We start from the raw sequence: 23,125 nt of genomic DNA, 5'->3' as shown, positions 1-23,125 counted from the left end.
CCTCAGTTTTCTCTCCTTATACGTATGTCATTGTTTTCTCTAAAGCCTTTACGCATTTTTTAACATTCTTTTATCTCTGTTCTTAAGCATGAATAATGTTGACAAATCTATCTGTAATATTTTTTGTTCTTTATGGTCAAATATGCTATTATACAACTCTAGGGATTTTTTTATTTCTATTTGGTTCCTTTATATAATTTCTATTTTTGCATAGTCTCCATTTCTTGAAACAAACACACATTCTGATGCTTCTCCCTATTTAATTAATTAGATATTATTTTTTGAACTTTATTCCTCTAAAACAAAGACTATTTTGAAGTTTTTGCCTAGGAAGTACACTGTCTGCATTTTTAAGTGCAACTTACATGATTGCTTATTTTCCTGACAATGGATCATACTTTTGTTTCGTTGTATATCTTATAATATTTTGTTGAGAGTTGGATTGTGACATTTGGAAATTAGTTTCTCTCAATTGTCCAGCTTTGGTTACTGCTCTTTTGCATTTTAGTGTATGTTGTTTGCTTACTGGAATTTCTGAATGAATTTTGTAATGTCAAGTGTGTCTACTAAAGTTTCTCCGAGTTAGCTTAGTTCAGTAATGATTACATAAAATAATCATTAAATAACTGGACAAAGATATCTCCAATTATTTTTTTTAATTTTGGGTAATTGAATGATTATTTATTGTTTTATTTTTGTAGTTCTTAACCTGCAGGGAATTCCACAGCACCAATATTGATGCCACCTATGATATTTTGAGGGTGGCTGCCACCAACATTGCAGCCCACAAATTAGACATAACCTAGGATTTCATTAATAATTCGAGAGAATTCTCTGGCCAAAGATCAGTGTCTCATCTGACAGGCGATGCTGACAATCTCAACAGAAGATGTTCCCACTGTGCCTAATGTTTTGCTGCTTCTTTCTGTCCCCGGTTGGTTCATCAGGGGCTTTGATGATCAGAGTAGGGGCAGAATGCACCACTTCCATCTGGGCTGGTCTCTTCTGAATGATCAATTTCACAGTAATCCCTCACACCTTCTACTCACTGGTTGCCTTGGCAATGCCATCACCAACCTTTTATGGAGACAAACCAAAGAGCCTGATCTTGGGGGCCAGTGCAGATGTGGGCACTGACTTCCCCACCTCTTTACTTCAAGTACACGACTTTGGTCTCATGGGGGTCAAACTTGAGAAACATAACGGAGACGGCTGATGTCAGACAAACCCAGATGCAGAGCGACTGAAGAAAGGTGCATTGAACTCTCCTCTGATCCTACCGCTGAAAGGTCCATCTTTTTTCTAAGGGCTCCTGTATTTGGTGGAGTGTGCCTTCAACATTAATCCAAGCAGTTTCCAGCATTCCCTTAATCCTCATCTCTTGCTAGTGCACAGCACCAAAGTCAGGCAGATGTAAGAGATCACAGCCTTCTCATATTTGTCCTGAACATGAGCAAAACCGTAAAAATGTGCATGCACCTCCAGGTTCTTCGATATATCCCAGCTTTTCTAAACCCCAGTGTATATCTCACCCCCAGTGTTGTAAAATTAGGCTGTCTGGCTGCTCTATTGTTTTCTCTACCTTTTATCTCATTTAAGACAACCCTGGTGGTGTAGTGGGTTACCAGCATGAGCTGTTGAACCTCAGTTCAATCAAATAACTACACCTTGGAAGAACGGTGAGTTGGTTTGCTTCCGTAAAATGTACAGCCTCAGAAACACTTAAGAGACTGTGACTCTTTGATGGAAGTAGAAAGGCCAGTCTTTCTCTTGAGGACATGTTGGTGGTTTTGAATTGTTGACCATGCAATTTGCACCCCAACTTGTAACCCTACACCACTATATGGTAGCAAAGAATATTAAATATACCAAAGACAGCCGGAAGAATGAGCAACTCTGTCTCGAAAGGAATAGGGCAGTGAAAGAAAGAGAAAGGACTAAGACAGGGATTGGCTTTAGAAATAAAGGTGTCAAGAAGTCTTCTCGTTTATTTTGGATGTCTTATCAGAGGGACAAATCCCCTAAGAAGGACATCATGATTGAAAGAGTAAAGGTTCAGGAAAAAAACAGGAAGCTCTTCAATGAGCTAGAGTCATCCAGTGCAGACATATTGTGAAGATGGTGGACTACTGAGCAGCGCTGTGTTCTGTTGTCCGTGAGGTTGCTATGCCAATTTGAAAAACAAAACTAGCACAAAGAATTTTCCAAAAGTTAAAGGATATTTTACATTCTGTATTAAATCATTTTCTATATAATTTTTGAAGCTCCTCATAAATTCACTGAAGACACAACCACAGATACTCCTCAGACCTAACTAAATATCTTCCAAGGTCGGTTTTCTGTGTTTGAAGGCCTAGGCAATAGTCTCATAGAAAAACTCAGTCAATTTTCATTGAAGGAGTCTTCAAAAAGTGCAAGGAAGCAGCTGAGGAAAAACATAGCCACTGGCCTGAAGCTCTACAAAATCCTCTTCAAACAAGGCTTGTTTAAAAGTGAAGAAGAGGTCGCTGAAGACTATGCGGATGCATAAGCAAATGTGAAGAAAGATGATGGGGCCTGGCTATCAAAAGATATAGCGTCTAAGTTCTTCAAGACTTCAAGATAAACAAGCAGCCACCTAGCTCAGAGGCAACAAAGCCCACATGGAAGAAGCACACCAGCAGCCTGTGTGATCATGAGGTGTTGAACTGATCAGGCATCAGACATCAAAGAACAAGAAATCATATCATTGTGTGCTCACCTTCTCTATACGATCGCTGAAGACAATTGGTTACATAAGCAAATGTGGTGAAGAAAGCTGATGGGGCCCAGCTATCAAAAGATATAGCATCTCGGCTCTTAAAGACTTGAAGGTAAACAAGTGGCCACATAGCTCAGAAGCAACAAAAGCCACATGGAAGTAGCACACCAGCCTGTGTGATCACAAGGTTTCTAAGGGATCAGGTATCAGGCATCAAAGAACAAAAAATGAAATCATTGTGAATGAGGGGGAGTGCAGAATGGGGAACCAAGACCCATCTGGAGGCAACTGGATATCCCTTTACTGGAGGGTAGCAGGGAGGAAATGAGCCAGTCAGGGTGCAGTGTTGCAATGATGAAACATACAATTTTCCTCTAGTTCTTAAATGCTTCCTTCCACCACTATCAAGATCCCAATTCTACCTTACAAATCTTCCTAGACCAGAAGATGTATACTGGATCAGCTAGGAACTGCAAACACAGGGAATCCAGAACAGATGGTCCCTTCAGGACCAGTGGTGAAATTAGCAATAGCGGGAAGGTGGAGGGAGGGTGGGGTGGAAAGGGGGAACTGATTACAAGGATCTACATATAACCTCATCCCTCTTGGATGGAAAACAGAAAAAGTGTGTTAAGGGAGATGTCAGACAGTGATGAAATAATAATAATTTATAAAATATCAAGGTTTCATGAGGGAGGAAAGTGTGGGGAGGGATGGGGAAAATGAGAAGCTGATAACAAGGGCTCAAGCAGAAATCTAATGTTTTGAGAATGATCATGGCAACAAATGTGCTTGAAACAATGGATGGATGGATTGTGATGAGTTGTACGAGCCCCACAAAAGAACATTTTAAAAATTAATTAATTGAAATAGAAGAAGATTCAGGAAGCTGAGTTCTAATCTCCCCAGAAGAATAGAAACCCCTGCTAGTAACAGCCTGGTCACATCAGAGGAAGGAATTCAGTGTACAGAAACCAAAAGAAGCCTCAAATTCTTGGCTATCTTGAAGTGACATCTGCAGAGATGCCCCTTTCCCCAGTGCTCCAGAAATTAGCTGAAGAGAAGGATTTTGTGAGAACAGGCCAACCTTACAAAAAACACTGACATTGGTTCTTTGAACAGAGAATCAACAATATACTGCATCCAAAGATCAACATATATGATGTAATTTTTAAGAAATCATCCTCCATAAGTAACACACAGAGTGAAACAAAATGGTACAATTCAACATAGGGAAGCTCAGGTAACATTCTGCAATAAAGACAACAATATGGTGTGGGATTATAAAGAGACTTTTCCCCAGCTTTGTTTCCCCCAAAGACATGGAAAGCATTAGGGGCTTTTGGCTAGCATATGGGGGGAGGTCAGATGCTTACAGACAGCTTCCCTGGAGGCATTCAGTCACCAGACTAAGGTAGACCCAGCTCCCTGATGTTAAGGACAAAGGATTACTTCTCCCTAAAGGTTTGCAGTCATTGATTTGGTTCCTAGAGGTGGATCTCACACCCTACTGATTATGGTCTGTATCAGTTGAGCCAGGGAACAGATCAAACCATCTCAGTCACATCCAAGTTAGGCTGCCATCCTGAATCTAGGATCTGCCCATCTTGACACATTTATACCCCCAATCCCTCATCGTCCTATTGGGTGGATACCCCCAGGTCACCCCTTCCCATTATTGTATTACCTATATCACAACCTTCTCCTGTGACGTATGTCTTCTCCTGTAATTAGGGGGCTTACATGTCCCCAGAGAATATAAAAGCCTTGGTTAGCATTAAATCTCTCTCTGTCCACGTGAATCATCATTGAGCCTCAGTTGAGAAATGCTCCCATGAAATGTGTCTGACTCCTTTATTTCTGCCTCTTTTATCTCTCATTCTCCCTATGACTTTACTATGATCTTTATTATTATCGCTGTACAATTGCACTTACCGGGCCCGTGATGATGTGCCAGGGGCAGGCTTCACCTTGCAATACTGTAATACAGTACTTACAATAAAGGAAGAGAAGAAACATAGCAGATATTAGTCGAATGGAGAAGATACTGAGTAGTTAACAAAAGACAAGAAACCGCCTTAAATTTGGAAAGAGAGTAATTAAAAGCAAACTGATCTCAAAAAAATTCTATAACTTCAACAAAATAAAAAGGGAAAATCATAAAATGTTCTTAAACAGTAAGGTAAAAACAGGAAAAAGTTGAACAGAAAAAACATAAGAAAATGGAAATCAGCATCGAAAATCATGATGAACAAGGAAATGAACATCATAAAAATATACCAAAATGCTCTTTCACCGGAGGTCTACGCATCAACGCCCTGTTACTGCCATGTCTCTAGTTATCCCTGCGAATTTTCAGCACATTTTGTAAGTGCTCAAGACTAACAATACATGGGGGGCAGAAAATAGCCTTTGCCTTCACTGCCATGAAGGGTGTGGGGCGAAGATATGCTCATGTTGAGGAAATCAGACATTGACCTCACCAAGAGAGCAGGGGAGCTCACCAAAGATGAGGTTGAGGGGGTGATCACCATCCTCCAGAATCCACTGCCATACAAGATTCCAGACTGGTTCGTGAATAGACAGAAAGATGTTAACAATGGCAAATCCAGCCAGGTCCTGGCCAACCATCTGGACAACAGGGTCTGTGACATCTGGAGCAATGTGAAACATTGGGGGCCCACAGAGGGCTGTGCCACCTCTGGGATTTTGACATCAAAGTCAGCACACCAAGACCACTGACTGCCGTGGTCAAACGCGTGGACTGTCTAAGATGAACTAAAGCCTATCAACCTTGTCTATTAATTAGTAGTTTATACATAAAAAGGAAACATATATAACAAAGTGGTAAGATTAAAATCATACCCATCGATAATAACATTGTATGTAAATGTATAAGATCTACTAGTTAAGAGACAAAGATTGTTAGAATGGATGAGAACACTTGAGCTATTAATATGCTGCTTATAAGAAACTCATCTCAGCTCTAAAGACAAAAAACAGACTAAAAATCAAAATATAAAAAATATCAAACTAACGGTAGTCAAAAGAAAGCAGAAGTAATATTAATTTTTGAAAAAATAGATATCAAAGTAAAAACTATCAAGAGAGACATTGTATACCGATGGGAGTTGAAATTGGACAAGTAGACATAACAAAATAAACATCTACGTATGCAAAGAAAAACCTCAAAATACATTAATCTTACATAATTAAAGAGAGGAAAAGACTATATTACAATAATACCAGGAAATGTTAATATATCACTTATGACGAAAACAGATGAAAAAAAGAAAATCAATAAAGATATAGAAGAAGTAAGAATGTAATTAATCAACTTGATTCCTTAGACCTATACACAACACATAAAAAGAGCATAATATGCATCATTCCCAGTGCTCATATAATACTCCAGAATAGATTATACACTAGGCCGCAAAGCAAGCATCAATACATTTTAAACATTAAGATATTACAAAACATTTTTTCAGATCACAATGCTATAAAATTAGATATCAAGTACACGACAATTGACCTAAAAGTCAATTATATGGAAACTGAACAATGTTCTACTTTAAAACATCCAAGTAACTGAAGAAATAAAGAATGCAATTTAGAAATTTCTTGAAACAAATGAGAATGTAATGCAGCATACCACAATCTGTTAAATGGCAAAAGCAGTACTGAGAGGGCAATTTTAACAGTAAGTACTCGCATCACAAAGGAAGAAAGGATTAAAACAGACACCATAACACTACATCTAAAACAATTAGAACAATAAACTCTCAGACACTAAAAGACAAGGAATAAAAACATTAGAGCAGAAATAAATGAATCAGGAATAGATTAAATGTAGGAAAATTCAACAAGAACTTGTTTCTTCAAAAGGATTAACAAAATTGATAAGCCATGTGCGAACCTAACAAAGGTAAAGGAGAAAAAGCAAACATTGTAAATAAAAAATGAAAATGGTGATATCACAATAGAACCAACTGAAAAAAAAGATAATTATACAATTTATGAAAAAGGTGTATTCCAACAAACTTGAAAATCTAGAAGTGTAAGTTTTTCCTAGAAACCCGTTACCTACCTACAATTATACAGAGAGGTCTATAAAACCTCAACTTCAAAATAAAAATGTCTGAGACCAAAGGGTTTTACAGGGGAAATCTACTAATCATTTAGGCGTCATCAAACTAAGGTCCGTGGGCCACATGTGGCCCACTGAAGGACATTTATCCAGTCCGCCGGGTGTTTTTGCCCCGTTTATTTTTTTTTACTTCAAAATAAAATATGTGCAGTTTGCATAGGAATTTGTTCACAGATTTTTTTCTTTAAAAACTATAGTCCGCCCCTCCAATTGGTCTGAGGGAAAGTGAATTGGCCCCCTGATTAAAGAGTCTGAGGATGCCTGATTTTAGAGAATAGTTAACACCTATTCTACATAAACAATTTCAGAATTTTAAAAAGGATAAGATATTACTAAACTCATTTTGTGAAACAAGTATGAACCTAATAACTATGCCATTCGAAGACATCAGATTTGACAACTTCTGACCAATATCTCTTGTAAATATAGGTGTCAAATTTTTCAAAAAGCTGCCAGCTAAGATTTTCAGCAAAACATTTTTTAAAACACCATGATCAAGTGAGATTCATACCAAGTATCCAAAGATGGTTTAATATTAGAAAATAGTCAATGAAATCTATCAAGAAAATCCATCAAAAGATGCCTGGCTATCAAAAGATAGAGTGTCAAGGGTCTTAAAGACTTGAAGGTAACAAAGTGGTCATTTATCTCAGAAGCAACAACGTCCACATGGAAGAAGCACACCAATCTGTGTGATCACAAGGTGCCAATTATCAGGCATAAAAGAACAAAACAATCATATCATTGTGTGCTCACCTGCCTGATACTGTCTCTGAAGACAAATGGGTACATAAGCAAATGTGGTAAAGACAGCTAATGGTGCCAGGCTTTCAAAAGATATAGCATCTGGATCCTTAAGGGCTTGAAGGTAAACAATCAGACATCTAGCTCAGAAGCAACAAAGACCACATGGAAGAAGCACACCAGATAGTGTGATCACAAGATGTTGAAAGGCTCAGGTATCAGGCATCAAAGAACAAAAAAATCAAATCATTGTGAATGGGGGGGTGTACAAGATCCAAGATCCATCAGTAGGCAACTGGATATCCCTTTACAAGAATGGTTGCGGGGAGGAGACGAGTCAGTCAGGGTGCAGTGTAGCAATGATTAAATATACAACTTTCCTCTAGTTACTAAATGCTTAATTCCCCCACTATCATGATCCCAATTCTACCTTAGAAATCTGGCTAGACCAGAGGACGAACACTGGTACAGATAGGAACTGGAAACACAGGAAATCCTGGACAGATGATCCCTTAAGGACCAGTGCGAAGAGTGGCAATGCTGGGAGGGCAGAGGGAAGGAGGGGTAGAAAGGGGGAGCGGATTACACGGATCTACTTATAACCTCCTCTTCGGGGATGAACAATAGAAAAGTGGGTGAAGGGAGACGTCGGGCATTGTAATATATGATAAAATAATAATAATTTATAAATTATCAAAGGCTCATGATAGAAGGGGGAGAGGGGAGTGTGGGTGAGAAATGAGGAACTGATTCCAAGGACTCAAAAAGAAAGAAAATATTTTGAGAATGATGATGGCAACAGATGTACAATTGTGCTTGACACAATAGATTGATATATGGATTGTGATAAGAGTTGTATGAGCCCCCCCTAAAATTATCTTTAAAAAAGAATCCACCAAAAGAAACAATCATATCAATCAATACAGAAAAGGCATGTGATGGAATTCATTATCCATTCTTGATAAAAACACTTAATACAATAGGAATAGAAGGAAAATTCCTCAACATAATAAACGCCATATGAAAAACCAGCAGCTATCATCTCACTCAATGAAGAGACATTGAAAGCACTTTCCTTCCCAATGAAACCCAGAGAAGGTTGCCATTTATCACTATTCTTATTTAATATTATCCTGGAAGGCTTACACAAGTTATAAGACATCAAAAAGTTATTAAAAATTACAAGTTGGCAAGAAGAAACAAAATTTTGTTTCTTTACAGACACGATGATTTTATATAAACGTCACAGAGAACCAATAAAAAATGCTGAAACAAATTGAAATTTTCACAATATATCAGAATATGAGATCAACAAACATAAAATAAACCCATAAAATCACACAAACACACACACACACACACACACCAAGAAAAAAAGTAAAAGTCCTCTCACTTCCTGATTTCAAAACTTATTATAAAGGCATGATAATGAAAATAGCTTGATATTTGTAATATGATAGATATGTAGACCAATGGATTAGAACAGAAAATCCACAAATAAAACCAAGCACCTACCAATACCTGATTTTCCATAAAACACTTTAAATGAGGAAATATTCTTTTTGATAAATGGTGTTGGGAAAATTAGGTTTACACTTGCAAAAAAATGAAACAGACCCATATCTCAAACCACATACAAAGAGGAGCACACAATTACATTAAAGAATAAAATAGAAATCCCAGGACTATTAATACCAACAATGACAAAAAAGGAACAAACTCAATGGTCCTGATAGAAAGCATAAACATACTACCAAACATAATGAAAAACACCCACAAGACAGAAGACAAAATAGAGGGCAGAGGCCATTTAAGAATACGACACTTTTGTCCTTGTTTTGTTTGGTTTCTGCTTGTACGTATATGGGGGTGTCTGAAGAGACCGGTCACTGAGGATCATTCTCTTGAAGTTGTGTTATATCTTTTTTTCATGTATCGGTATAAGAAGCCCAGGTTTAGGAGAGAGCAAGTAGAGTAAGGGATTCTGGGGCAGAGGGGTACAGTGGGGTTGGTGCGAGGAAGGGAAGTCGATGTCATGGAGTCCGTGTAGAAAAGAAATGTTTGGAAACTGATTGTGGTAGCAAATGTACAATTATACTGGACATGATTGAACTATGAAATGATATGATACATGTATTAATTACCAATTGACAATAATAATAAAGGCTTCAGAAAAAGAGGAAAAAGAGAACCTAGATTCTAGAGAGGAAAATGCAAATTAAAAATGGAATGGTATCACAGTTCAAATTATGAGCACCTGTTTTACAGAGAGCTATAGGTGACAGTGAAAACTCAAAAGCCATTTGTAAGGTCCCCACATTGGTTCCTTCCAGTGAAACCCGCTGATGCTAGTGGAGGGAAGTGAATGGCCTTGCTATCAGAGCGCTGTATGTTGATTATGGCAGGTGTAGTTAGGTTAAAATGTAATAACTAACATTTGATTTCCCTTTGACCCACTTTAAAATTGTTTCAGTTTTTAATATTTTCTACCTTCTTTTTGATTAAGATTTTTCTGTTGTGTTTTGTCATTGATGTTGGGTTTTTGTTTGCTTGCTTCCAGTTGGTGTTTTGTGTGAATTTATGAATATGAAATCTCAGATAGGCAAATCTGTAGACACAATAACTGGGTTAATAATTACGTGGAGACACTGCAGGGGAGGTTGAATGGGAGTGGGAGGCTAACTGTAATGAGTACGAGACGAAAATGTTCTGAAATTGATTATGGTGATGATTGCCCAATGTTTGTTAACATTCTTCAACTATTTAATTGCATGATTTGTGAAGTGCACGCCAAAAAACTTATTTTTAATAAATAAAAGTGTTTTTTTTTAAATAGGGAAGAAAATGCCCAACGGAAGAAGGGATAAAGCATAATAGAAGTCAAATGTATATAACATGTTTGTATTGATTCCATGTGCTATTTGGGGACTAGTTCGAATCACTGTTGGCTACAATAAATAAAAACACTTTCTCCAAAAAACAACGTATTATTGGGAGTTCTTAGAGATACCACAACATACTATAATTCAATCACGTCGCACACACATTCTTGTGCCACTGCTACCACAATCAGTTTGAAAATATTTTCTTTCTTCTTGAACCCCTTGACATCAGCTCTCCTTTATCCACTCCCTCCCCCACCCTACCCCAAGAAACCCCTATATAGTTACATAGTTATTTTGCCATCCAAGATATCCATTCACCTATTCTGTTGTTCACTCCCCTCCAGCAGAGTTATACTGTCATCCAGGCTATCAGCCTCCCTTCCCACCCTTCTCCCCACCCCCTTCCTGTACCCTCAGGGAACCATTACTCCTGTTAGTGGTTTCTTAAGGATTATCCATCTTGACTTTCATGGATTGAATGATCCTAATTATACGAATGAACATATACCAGTCTAACATGATTAATGTGGTGAATAAAATAAAATCTATAATGGGGGAGAAAATATTTTTAAATAGAGGATAGTTATATGTTCAATCAGTGATATACCACACACTGGCTTAATCATCCAGTTCCAATTATTTTACAGGTGGGATTTGTCCTCCACCACATCCATGCCCCTTCACATAGATTTGGTTGCTTGTGTTTGAACTTTTGATACCTTCTCCCTTTCACACCTCATAATCACGCATGCTGGAATGCGTCTTCCATATGGGCTTTGTTGCTTCCCTGCTAGATGACTGCTTGTTTGGCTAGAAGCCTTTAAGGCCCCAGATGCTGTATCTTTTAATAGCCAGTGAGAGAGTTAGTTGATTGTGCTTACCTGGTCGATAAACACATGTGGTGTCGTTGAAGCGCGGAGAGATAAATGGCGCAGTGAGCCTCTCCTTTCTAGTTCTCCGGTCTCTTGCTTCCTGTGGTTAGACCAGGGTGCAGCTGCCTTACCTGGTTCCCTGCTTCAGGTGGCAAGGCTCACTTCCTGTAAGACATCCCTGAGAAAAAGTCATGTAGACCTAACCTGATGCAGCACTGGGTGCTGGAGAAGCCGTGTGGAGACCCCTGTCAGTGATGAGATGCTTACATGTTCACTGATTAGGCTTTTCTCCTGCACTATGTGTCATTGAGTCTGTTTTGTGAGATGGAGGAGGACTTTGTGGATTGGTGTCGGACATATGGGTTAATGTTGGACTTGTAGGCTTGGGCAGCTCTGGGTGGTAATGTTTTCATGCTGTGCACTTACCCTTTAAATAAAACTCTCTCTTATACATATGAGTTTCTGTGGCTTTGTTTCTCTAATGTACATCAACTTTCTTCACCACATTTGCATATGCACCCATTTTGTATTCTGTGATCATCTCAGGATGGTGACTATCATACAATAAGACATTAGTAGAATAAACTATTCTTATACCAAAAATATTTAAGTGCAGGCCCAGTGTCCATCTGCTTCTTGTTGCATTTGCATATATACACACATAAACAACTAGAGCAATATTTAGATATTTACATATGTCCACATCTATGTATATTTTGTTCGTTCTTCTTTTTTCGTTCCACCTGCCTCAATCTCACGTTTACCCATCATTCCCCTCTCAGTAATTCCTCTCAGATATAATTAGATTGATCAGACACCACCACAAAAGCTACACCCTCCTCGCCATCAAATTCAAACCCTTAATATTCTCCTATCCCCAACATTACAGGCTCACCACTCACCTCCCCTGCCTTCGCCTTACCATGCCTACGCCACAACCTTTGGTTCCACTGTTGTTGTCTCCATGGGATTGCCTCACCAGCCTATCTTGTAGAGATAAAAGATAGAGGTAGAGAGAGAGAGAGAGAGAGAGAGAGAGAGAGAGAGAGAGAGAGAGAGAGAGAAGAGGTAGCATACAAATAGTCCGAAGTCTAACAGAGATCCTGACACAGATTACAGAATATTGCTCTGTTCAATACTGAGAAGGACAAATTATAATCCAGCTGTCCAGTCCCCCCTTTTTATCAGGGTTCCATATCCCAGGACCTACTTACCTAACAGCAGATATGTCCATTTTTAGTCTTCAGCGATTATGTATCTTTTAGCTTCGTTTTCCCACAAACTTTTTGAAGCCCTCTCATATAGCTCACAAAGTTCATGTTCTGAAGCCCGATGAGATGAGTAGGGCTTCGGGCTCTAAAAGCCTGCAAAAGGTCATCTAAGATACAACTATGGATCTCTCCTGGGTAGGAGAAATAGTAAGAAAGTGATCAACATGTGATGAGACACAAGTTTACAAAGCTAATAGACTACATGGTCTAAGACCTCAACTACTCTGAGAACAGAAGAGCTAAATGGTGCCCAGGTTCCACCTTGAGCTATCTGATGGACGCAGGGGCACGCAATAAACATCTCTGATTAGTATGGTAGAAAAATATAGAACAAACAAAAAATTCTTAAATATTCCCAGACTACTTGGGCCACCTGAGGCCAGAGGACTCTCTGGGCTATCATCATGCGATACCTTGACACCGCCCCCCCCCAATAGATCCTGTTAGATGAATATTATTGTAAAAAAAACACCTGCATGAGTCAAAAAGTGAACATTTAATCCAAAACAATGAAGACAAAATAAGAAAGGAAAGGCAAACAAGAGTACTGGAAATGGAAAAATGGTAACATAATTAATAGGAATATTGAAACAATGTGAAAAACATCAGTAATGTCATTTTCAATATGTGTGGAAATTGTCAAGGGGGAAATGAACATGTGTAAATTTTCACCAGAACACAATAAAATATTATTTTTAAAGTAAATAGAAAATTACCATAAAATCTCAATATAAATGTAAAGAATATGGAATTACTAACAAGTTGAAATCAAAGAGTAAAGTAGAAAGACTTAATTTCCTGCTTTTAAAACTTTTCAAGTCCACAGTAATCATGACATCACAGTATTAACATGAGGATAGACATAAGATCCATGGCGGGAAATATCCAAGGAAATAATTTTAAAAGGAAAGATACCTGTGTATTTAAGATCAATTGATTTTAAACCATGGTACCAAGTAATATAATGGGAAGGGAATAGCCTTCAACCATTTTTTGGTTATATGCCTGTGATTGGTAGGTTTATTGTGCCAACCAGTGAACACATGGGGTTATTTCAAGGGCATTTTAATAGAAGGGCGAGAGATAAATGGCTCCAAGAGCCTTGCCTTTCTTGTCTCTTGCTCTTTGGTGATTGGACCAGTGTGTGGCTGCCTTAGCTAGTTCGTTGCCTCAGCGTGTGAGCTACATTACCTGTGGGACACCCAACACATGGACTGTGTCGCTATAGTTTGAGGTTCCTTCAAGGCCTGCTTGACCATACTGCTGGTGTAAACATCACTTGAACTCTGGAAGGTGGGACCATGTCATCTGGATGACTGTTGGTGACCTGCCCTGCTGTTTGCTACCTGTGGCTGGATTGTCTGAATAGTTCTACAGAAGATTCAGCTGTCTGCTTCATTAACTTGCACCCAGCAGACCTCATGAGTTGAAGTACTGCCATTGTATGAATTGTCTCGCAGAAGTGAGTGCACTCTGCCCTTTGTACTGCTCTGTGGACTAATGAGCTGTTCATTTCTTATATTGTATCTACCAATCTATCTTTCCATCTTAAATCATGCATGTCTTGGTCTTCTTTCTCTAGAGAACCCTGTCTAACACAATGCCATATATAATATGAACTTAAACTTCTATTTTACAAAATACACAAAAATGCACTAAAAAACTTATCATATACCTAAAGCTGGGAGCTAAAGCTACAACACTTCAAGAAGGAAATATGAGAAAATATTTGTAATCATGACTTCAGGAGATATTTTATCTATGAAATAAAACCATACTCCATAAAACCTTTTTTAAATGATAAATTACGCTACGTAACCTTTTTTCCTCGTTTTTTTAAATGAGGAAAAGAACAGACATTCCAAAAAAGATTATGTATAGATATCCAATCCAATACACACGTGACAATATACTTAACATGCATAATTGGCAAAGTATAATCGCAAAGTGATTTAAATTCACATGCAACTAAATCAGCGATGCTCACAGTGATAGAAAATGAAAAATATTGGTGAGGATGTAGAGAAATTCACGCTCTCAGACACGATTGGTGAGTATGCAAAATAGCTTATCTGCCTTTGAAAACACTTTTATAATTCCTTTAAACATTTTATATACACAATGTCTATAAAGTGCCGCAATTCCACACCTCAGTATTTATGCCAGAGCGATGAATCATTTGTTCACCCCGAAACCTATATGCAAACGCTCACAGCACCATTGTTCATAATAAGAAAAAACTGTAAACAACCAAACTGTACCTCAGTTAGGGAGAAGATAAACAAAATTCTGCATGTATGTGTGTGTGTACACATACATACATACATACATACACAATAATATAGTACTTAGAATATAGGGAATAAGTTGTTATATATGAAAGGTGGATTAACATAAAATATGCTAACAGAAGGCACACGCAAAATAATCTGTATTTCATGGTACTATGTATAAGAAATATCTAGAAAAGGTATAACTATAAAGACAGACACCTATTGGGCCATTGCTGGGGATGAAAGGTTGTGTGGAAATTTCTGTGTACAATACAAAAATGGCATGAGCACATGAGCAGCAAAACAAATGCAATTGAATAGAGCCAAATCTGTGAGAAAGGATAACTAGAGAGCCTTATAGGTCATTGAGGACATGTTAAACTATTTAATCAGCAATATGTAAACATTTGATTATCTCTTCATGGACAAATAAATAGAGCCCCATTCCAAGCCATTGGCAAAAAAATAGATTTCAAATGGATGTTCTTAAATGTAAATATAAAAAATTAAATATTACCCCCAAAATTTCAGAATTACCTGATGAGCAACAAAAACCACCAGCCTTGATGAACAACAGAAATGTGGGGCTTAAAGGAGACAGCAGTGGGTGTAAGATACAAAAATAATAATAATTTCACTGGGCTAGAAGTAGGGAAGCCGAGAAGGTGGCGGTGGATCAGACCATGAGGCGGAATACCTTTGGCGAGCTCAGAGTCTAAGAGAGATGGTTGTTTTAAATATAATTGTAGTTTGAAAAACTATAAATCCACATGACAATAAGGACAGAATCAGAAAAAGCATTCAACAACATGTAACACCAATTCCTGTTTAAGCCATTTGAGAAGCTTGGAATGGAAGGAAAATTCCTCAAGACAATACAAGCTATATATGAAAAACCAACGACCAATGTGGTAGTCAATGGAGAAAAGACTAACACAATCCCACTGAAAAAGGAGACCAGAAAAGATGCCCCTTGTCCCAACTCTTAATTACTATCATGCTGGAGGTGTTAGCTAACAGCATAAGGCAAAGAAAAGTCATCAAATGTTTTCCTCTGTGGAAGGAAGAGGTGAAAATATTATTTGCAGATGATATGATTTTATATATGGAAAATCCCAAAAGTTCCACAAGGGGACTACTGGAAGCAGTAAAGGAGTTTGGCAGAGGAGCAGGATACAAGATCAACAAACAGAAGTCCATTGGACTGTTACACACATAGGATAAGACCACAGAAGAGGAGATCAAAAAGGTGGTACCCTTCACAATAGCCAAACACGAATTGAAATATCTAGGGATATACCTGCCTAAAAGAACAAAAGGTCAATATGCGGAAAACTACAGAATGCTATTACAAGAAACCAAGAGCAACCTCAACAAATGGAAGAATATCCCAGGCTCATAGATTGGAAGGCTCAATATAGTCAAGATGTCAGTTCTGCCTAAGGCACTCTATAAGTTTAATGCAATCTCGATACAACTACACTCATCTTCCTTCAAAGAAATGCAAAAGCTGATTGCCAACTTCATATGGAGAGGGAAGAAGCCCAGAATTAGCAGAGAACTGCTCAAAAAGAAGGATACAGTAGGAGGGCTTGCTTTTCCTGAATTTAGCACACACTATACAACCACATGGTCAAAACCGCATGGTGTTGGTACAATGGCAGATACTCAGACCAATAGAAAAGAACTGAAAAACCAGAAAAAAATCATCAGCATAGAGACAACTGATCTTTGATAAGGGCCCCAACAATATCCAAAGGGAAGCAGATGCCCTTTTTAACAAGTGCTGCTGGAAAAATATGTATATTTAGCTGCAGAAAAATGAAGCAAGAACCTTATCTCACTCCATGCTCAAGAAGAAACTCTAAGAGGATCAGAGACCTTGAAGTTAAACCTGAAACTATTAGGGCCATCAATGAAGGAACTGGGATGAACTCGAGAACTTTGGCACAGGGAATACACAGGCTATCAGAAACAGGAAAGGACACAAACACAGAAGAGAAACATATTGACAAATGGGATATAATGAAGATAAAACACCTGTGTACATGGAAAGAATTCACCAGGAGAGCAATAACAGCGTCCACGGACTGGGAAAACATCTTTAGCAATGACACATCACACAAAGGCCTTATTAGTAAAATCCACGATACTCTGGTACCTGCACAGGGGCAGACATCTGAATGGCCCAAAAACATATCAGAAAATGTTCCAGATTTTTAGCCATAAGAGAAATGCAAATTAAAACAACAATGAGGTACCACCTAACACCCTCAAAGATAGCCCAACTGAAAAAAATAGAAAGAAACAAGTTTTGGAGTGGCAATGGGGAGACAAGAACACTCATCCACAGCTGGTGGACCTGTAAGTATATACAGCCACTATGGAAATTGATCTGGTGATATCTAAGACAGATGGAAATTGAGTTACCACATGACCCAGCAACCCCCTTACTGGGCATATACCCAGAAGAGGTAAGAAAGAAACCAAGGCCAGACATGTGTGCTCCAATGTTCAATGCGGCACAGTTCACAATCGCAAGGAGTTGGGAACAACCCAAATTTCTATCAACTGACGAGTGGATTCGAAAGCTGTGGTACATACATACAATGGAGTACTATGCATCACTAAAAAGCAGTGATGAAACGTATGAAGCACATCGCTACATGGAAAGAACTGGAGGAAATCATGCTAAACGAAGTAAGCCACGGACAAAAGGACAAGTACTACATGAGTCCGCTGAGGTAAGCTTTAAAAAAAAAATGCAAAAGGGCCATAGTGGAAAAGCTGCTGTATTAAAACTTTCCTGGGCCAAGGACCAGGTAGTATGGCACAGACCAGACCAAATACAGGGATACATATGGTAGACAACTAAAAACGAGGTGGGAAAATGAAAAAATACTAATAATAAAGAAATGGGTATCAGGGGCACAGGGCACTAACCCACCCAAGGGGAAGGTGTTGCTTATATCTCCACAGGGAAATATGGACCAGGCGTGTTTTAGACAGGCTTCTAAAACAACAAACTATCGCAAGACTTCAACCCAGTGCTCCAAGAGGTGAATGCAACATGCCAGGGTGGAGGAGGGAACAAGTGAAGAGGTGTGAGGGGCAGGCCCTAATCCCAAGTACTATGTGGATACCTGTTCCTGCCCCCACCCAGAAGAATTTATTTCAAAAGACCTCATTGAATCTGCAGCTCCAGGAGATGGAGATATCTGATTGGAGCACATGGGAGCCGATGAAAGGGGAGGAGGAGAGAGTGGAGTACATCCTGACCCACTAGGCTTGAGGAAAGTGTCCCCAATTAGAGAAGCCAGCCCACATGGTCGGCCCCACTATGAGATATGATGTCCCTCACTGACCCATAGCCCTACAGGGGACAACACCGGAGACACAGTGAGGGAATTGCGCCCTAGATGATCCCGCCACACCTAGACAAAACAGTAAAGTGGTGCAACAGAACAGCAAGGAATAGAGCGGCAAGATCTACAGGGAATGTTAAAGGTGGACTTTGGGCCAGGGCAGGTTCCCGAACACACTGGACAGGTAAACACTCCTAAAGGCCAACAAATAGTCGTTGAACTGAATACAAGCTTTCTTTTCTAGAGGAAGCACGCTAGCTTGGTGATTACAAGGGGCCGAAGGGATCCTTTACCAGGCATCAATGAACAAAAAATCATAATATTCTGTGCTCACCTCCCTGATACAATCACTGAAGACAAATGGGCACATAAGTAAATGTGGCAAAAAAAAGCTGATGCTTCCCAGTTATCAAAAGATATAGCATCTGGGGCCTTAAATGCTTGAAGGTAAACACGTGGCCATCTAGCTCTGAAACAACAAAGCTAACCTGGAAGAAACACACCGTCCCGTGTGATCAGAAATTGACGAAGGGATCAGGTATCAAGCATCATCAGAACACAAAAGATATCCCAGTGAATGAGTTGGGGAGTGCAGAGTGGAAACCCAAAACCCATTTGCAGGACACTGGACATCCCCTTACATAAGGAAGGGTCTTGGGGATGAGATGAGCTAGTCAGGGTCCAACATAGCAATAATGAAATATACACCTTTCCTCTAGTTCCTAAATGTGTCCTTCTCCCCCACTATCATGATCCCAATTCTACCTTACAAATATGGCTAGACCAGAGGATGTACACTGGTACAGATAGGAACTGGAAACACAGGGAATCCAGGGTGTATGATCCCTTTCAGACCAGTGGTGTCAGTGACTATACTTGGAAAGTGGAGTGAGGTGGGTTGGAAACCAGGAACCGATTACAATGATTTATATGTGACCTCATCCCTAGGGGATAGACAACAAAAGAGTGGGCAAGGGGAGATGTCAGACAAGCAAGATATGACAAAATAATAATTTATAAATTATCAAGGGTTCATGAAGGAGGGAGGTGGGGAGGGAAGGGAAAAATGAGGGGCTGATGCCAGGGGCTGGGGGGGGAGTAAAAGTTGTGAAAATGATGAGGGCATTGAATGTGCTTTACACAATTGATGTATGTTTGGATTGTGGTAAGAGTTGTATGAGCCCCTGATAAAACGATTAAAAAAAATAATTGGAGCTTTGGTCGCGAGGAAGCGAATGAAGGAGATATAGATAAAGATGGGGCAGATCTGCTAAGTGTAGATGAAGATGAGGATTCTGAGACCTCAAAAGGAACAAAGGTGAATTGCCGATCTGTGTGATCACAAGGTGCCAATTATCAGGCATAAAAGAACAAAACAATCATATCATTGTGTTCTCACCTGCCTGATACAGTCTCTGAAGACAAATGGGTACATAAGCAAATGTGGTGAAGACAGCTAATGGTGCCAGGCTTTCAAAAGATATAGCATCTGGATCCTTAAGGGCTTGAAGGTAAACAATCGGACATGTAGCTCAGAAGCCAGAAAGACCACATGGAAGAAGCACACCATCCTGTGTGATCACAAGATGTTGAAGGGCTCAGGTATCAGGCATCAAAGAACAAAAAAATCAAATCATTGTGAATGGGGGGTGTGTACAAGATCCAAGATCCATCAGTAGGCAACTGGATATCCCTTTACAAGAATGGTTGCGGGGAGGAGACGAGTCAGTTAGGGTGCAGTGTAGCAATGATTAAATATACAACTTTCCTCTAGTTACTAACTGCTTAATTCCCCCACTATCATGATCCCAATTCTACCTTAGAAATCTGGCTAGACCAGAGGACGAACACTGGTACAGATAGGAACTGGAAACACAGGAAATCCTGGACAGATGATCCCTTAAGGACCAGTGCGAAGAGTGGCAATGCTGGGAGGGCAGAGGGAAGGAGGGGTAGAAAGGGGGAGCGGATTACACGGATCTACTTATAACCTCCTCTTCCGGGATGAACAATAGAAAAGTGGGTGAAGGGAGACGTCGGGCATTGTAATATATGATAAAATAATAATAATTTATAACTTATCAAAGGCTCATGATAGAGGGGGGAGGGTGGGTGAGAAATGAGGAACTGATTCCAACGACTCAAATAGAAAGAAAATATTTTGAGAATGATGATGTCAACAGATGTACAATTGTGCTTGACACAATAGATTGATATATGGATTGTGATAAGAGTTGTATGAGCCCCCCCTAAAATTATCTTTAAAAAAGAATCCACCAAAAGAAACAATCATATCAATCAATACAGAAAAGGCATGTGATGGAATTCATTATCCATTCTTGATAAAAACACTTAATACAATAGGAATAGAAGGAAAATTCCTCAACATAATAAACGCCATATGAAAAACCAGCAGCTATCATCTCACTCAATGAACAGACATTGAAAGCACTTTCCTTCCCAATGAAACCCAGAGAAGGTTGCCATTTATCACTATTCTTATTTAATATTATCCTGGAAGTCTTACCCAAGTTATAAGATATCAAAAAGTTATTAAAAATTACAAGTTGGCAAGAAGAAAAAACGAAATTTTGTTTCTTTACAGACACCATGATTTTATAAAAACGTCACAGAGAACCAATAAAAAATGCTGAAACAAATTGAAATTTTCACAATATATCAGAATATGAGATCAAGAAACATAAATCAATTGGATCCTTGTATATTAATAAGGAGGACACTGAAAAAAAATTAAAATAAAACAATGACAATAACCACCCCAAAGAGAAAATACTTAGGAATAAATCTAACAAAAAAACTAAAAGGCTTATACAAAGAAAACTATAGAACATTTCCACAAGAAACTAAAAGAAATTTACATAAATGGAAGAACATCCCATGAGCAGTAAAGGAAGCTATAATGGAGTGAAAAATGTCAATATTACCAAAAGCACTCTATAAATTCAGTCCAATTCTCATCCAAGTCCCAGCATAATTCTTTAAACAAATGAAAAATTGAATCACCAGCTTCATATGGAAAGGAAATAAACCCATAAAATCACACAAACACACACACACCAAGAAAAAAAGTAAAAGTCCTCTCACTTCCTGATTTCAAAACTTATTATAAAGGCATGATCATGAAAATAGCTTGATATTTGTAATATGATGGATATGTAGACCAATGGATTAGAACAGAGAATCCACAAATAAAACCAAGCACCTACCAATACCTGATTTTCCATAAAACACTTTAAAGGAGGAAATAGTCTTTTTGATAAATGGTGTTGGGAAAATTAGGTTTCCACTTGCAAAAAAATGAAACAGACCCATATCTCAAACCACATACAAAGAGGAGCACAATTACATTAAAGAATAAAATAGAAACCACAGGACTATTAATACCATCAATGACAAAAAAGGAACAAACTCAATGGTCCTGATAGAAAGCATAAACACACTACCAAACATAATAAAAAACACACACACAACAGAAGACAAAATAGATGGCAGAGGCCATTTAAGAATACGACACTTGTGTCCTTGTTTTGTTTGGTTTCTGTTTGTCTGTGTATGGGGGTGTCTGAGGATTTCAGTCACTGAGGATCACTCTCTTGAAGTTGAGTTATAGACCCCAGATGCTGTATCTTTTAATAGTCAGTGAGAGAGTTAGTTGCTTGTGCTTACCTGGTCGATAAACACATGTGGTTTTGTTGAAGCGCGGAGAGATAAATGGCGCAGTGAGCCTCTCCTTTCTAGTTCTCCAGTCTCTTGCTTTCTGTGGTTAGACCAGGGTGCAGCTGCCTTACCTGGTTCCCTGCTTCAGGTGGCAAGGCTCACTTCCTGTAAGACATCCCTGAGAAAAAGCCATGTAGACCTACCCTGATGCAGCACTGGGTGCTGGAGAAGCCGTGTGGAGACCCGTCAGTGATGAGATGCTTACATGTTCACTGATTAGGCTTTTCTCCTGCACTATGTGCCATTGCATCCATATTGTGAGATGGAGGAGGGACTTTGTGGATTGGTGTCGGACATATGGGTTAATGTTGGACTTGTAGGCTTGGGCAGCTCTGGGTTGTAATGTTTTCTTGCTGTGCACTTACCCTTTAAATAAAACTCTCTCTTATACATATGAGTTTCTGTGGCTTTGTTTCTCTAATGTACATCAACTTTCTTCACCACATTTGCATATGCACCCATTTTGTATTCTGTGATCATCTCAGGATGGTGACTATCATACAATAAGACATTAGTAGAATAAACTATTCTTATACCAAAAAGATTTAAGAGCAGGCCCAAAGTCCATGTGCTTCTTGTTGCATTTGCATATATACACACATAAACAAATAGAGCAATATTTAGATATTTACATATGTCCACATATATGTATATATTGTTCGTTCTTCTTTTTTCGTTTCACCTGCCTCAATCTCACGTTTACCCATCATTTCCCTCCCAGTAATTCCTCTCAGATACAATTAGATTGATCAGACACCACCACAAAAGCTACACCCTCCTCGCCATCAAATTCAAACCCTTAATATTCTCCTATCCCCAACATTACAGGCTCACCACTCACCTCCCCTGCCTTCGCCTTACCATGCCTACGCCACAACCTTTGGTTCCACTGTTGTTGTCTCCATGGGATTGCCTCACCAGCCTATCTTGTAGAGATAAAAGATAGAGGGAGAGAGAGAGAGAGAGAGAGAGAGAGAGAGAGAGAGAGAGAGAGAGAGAGAGAGAGAGAGAGAGAGAGAGAGAAGAGGTAGCATACAAATAGTCCGAAATCTAACAGAGATCCTGACACAGATTACAGAATATTGCT

The 23,125-nt window shown here is 38.9% G+C and overlaps 2 pseudogenes; both read left to right on the top strand.

Annotated features, from left to right (window-relative positions):
- Positions 1 to 5,069: 5,069 nt before the first annotated feature.
- LOC142433358 (small ribosomal subunit protein uS13-like) lies at positions 5,070 to 5,522 on the top strand (annotated as a pseudogene).
- Positions 5,523 to 6,009: 487 nt separating this feature from the next.
- The window catches only part of LOC142433357 (sentrin-specific protease 6 pseudogene), a 28,597-nt pseudogene continuing 11,481 nt past the window's right edge, over positions 6,010 to 23,125 (top strand).

Source organism: Tenrec ecaudatus, chromosome X, assembly GCF_050624435.1.
Source record: "Tenrec ecaudatus isolate mTenEca1 chromosome X, mTenEca1.hap1, whole genome shotgun sequence".
NCBI lineage: Eukaryota > Metazoa > Chordata > Mammalia > Afrosoricida > Tenrecidae > Tenrec > Tenrec ecaudatus.
This window is presented reverse-complemented; position numbering and strand designations above follow the sequence as displayed.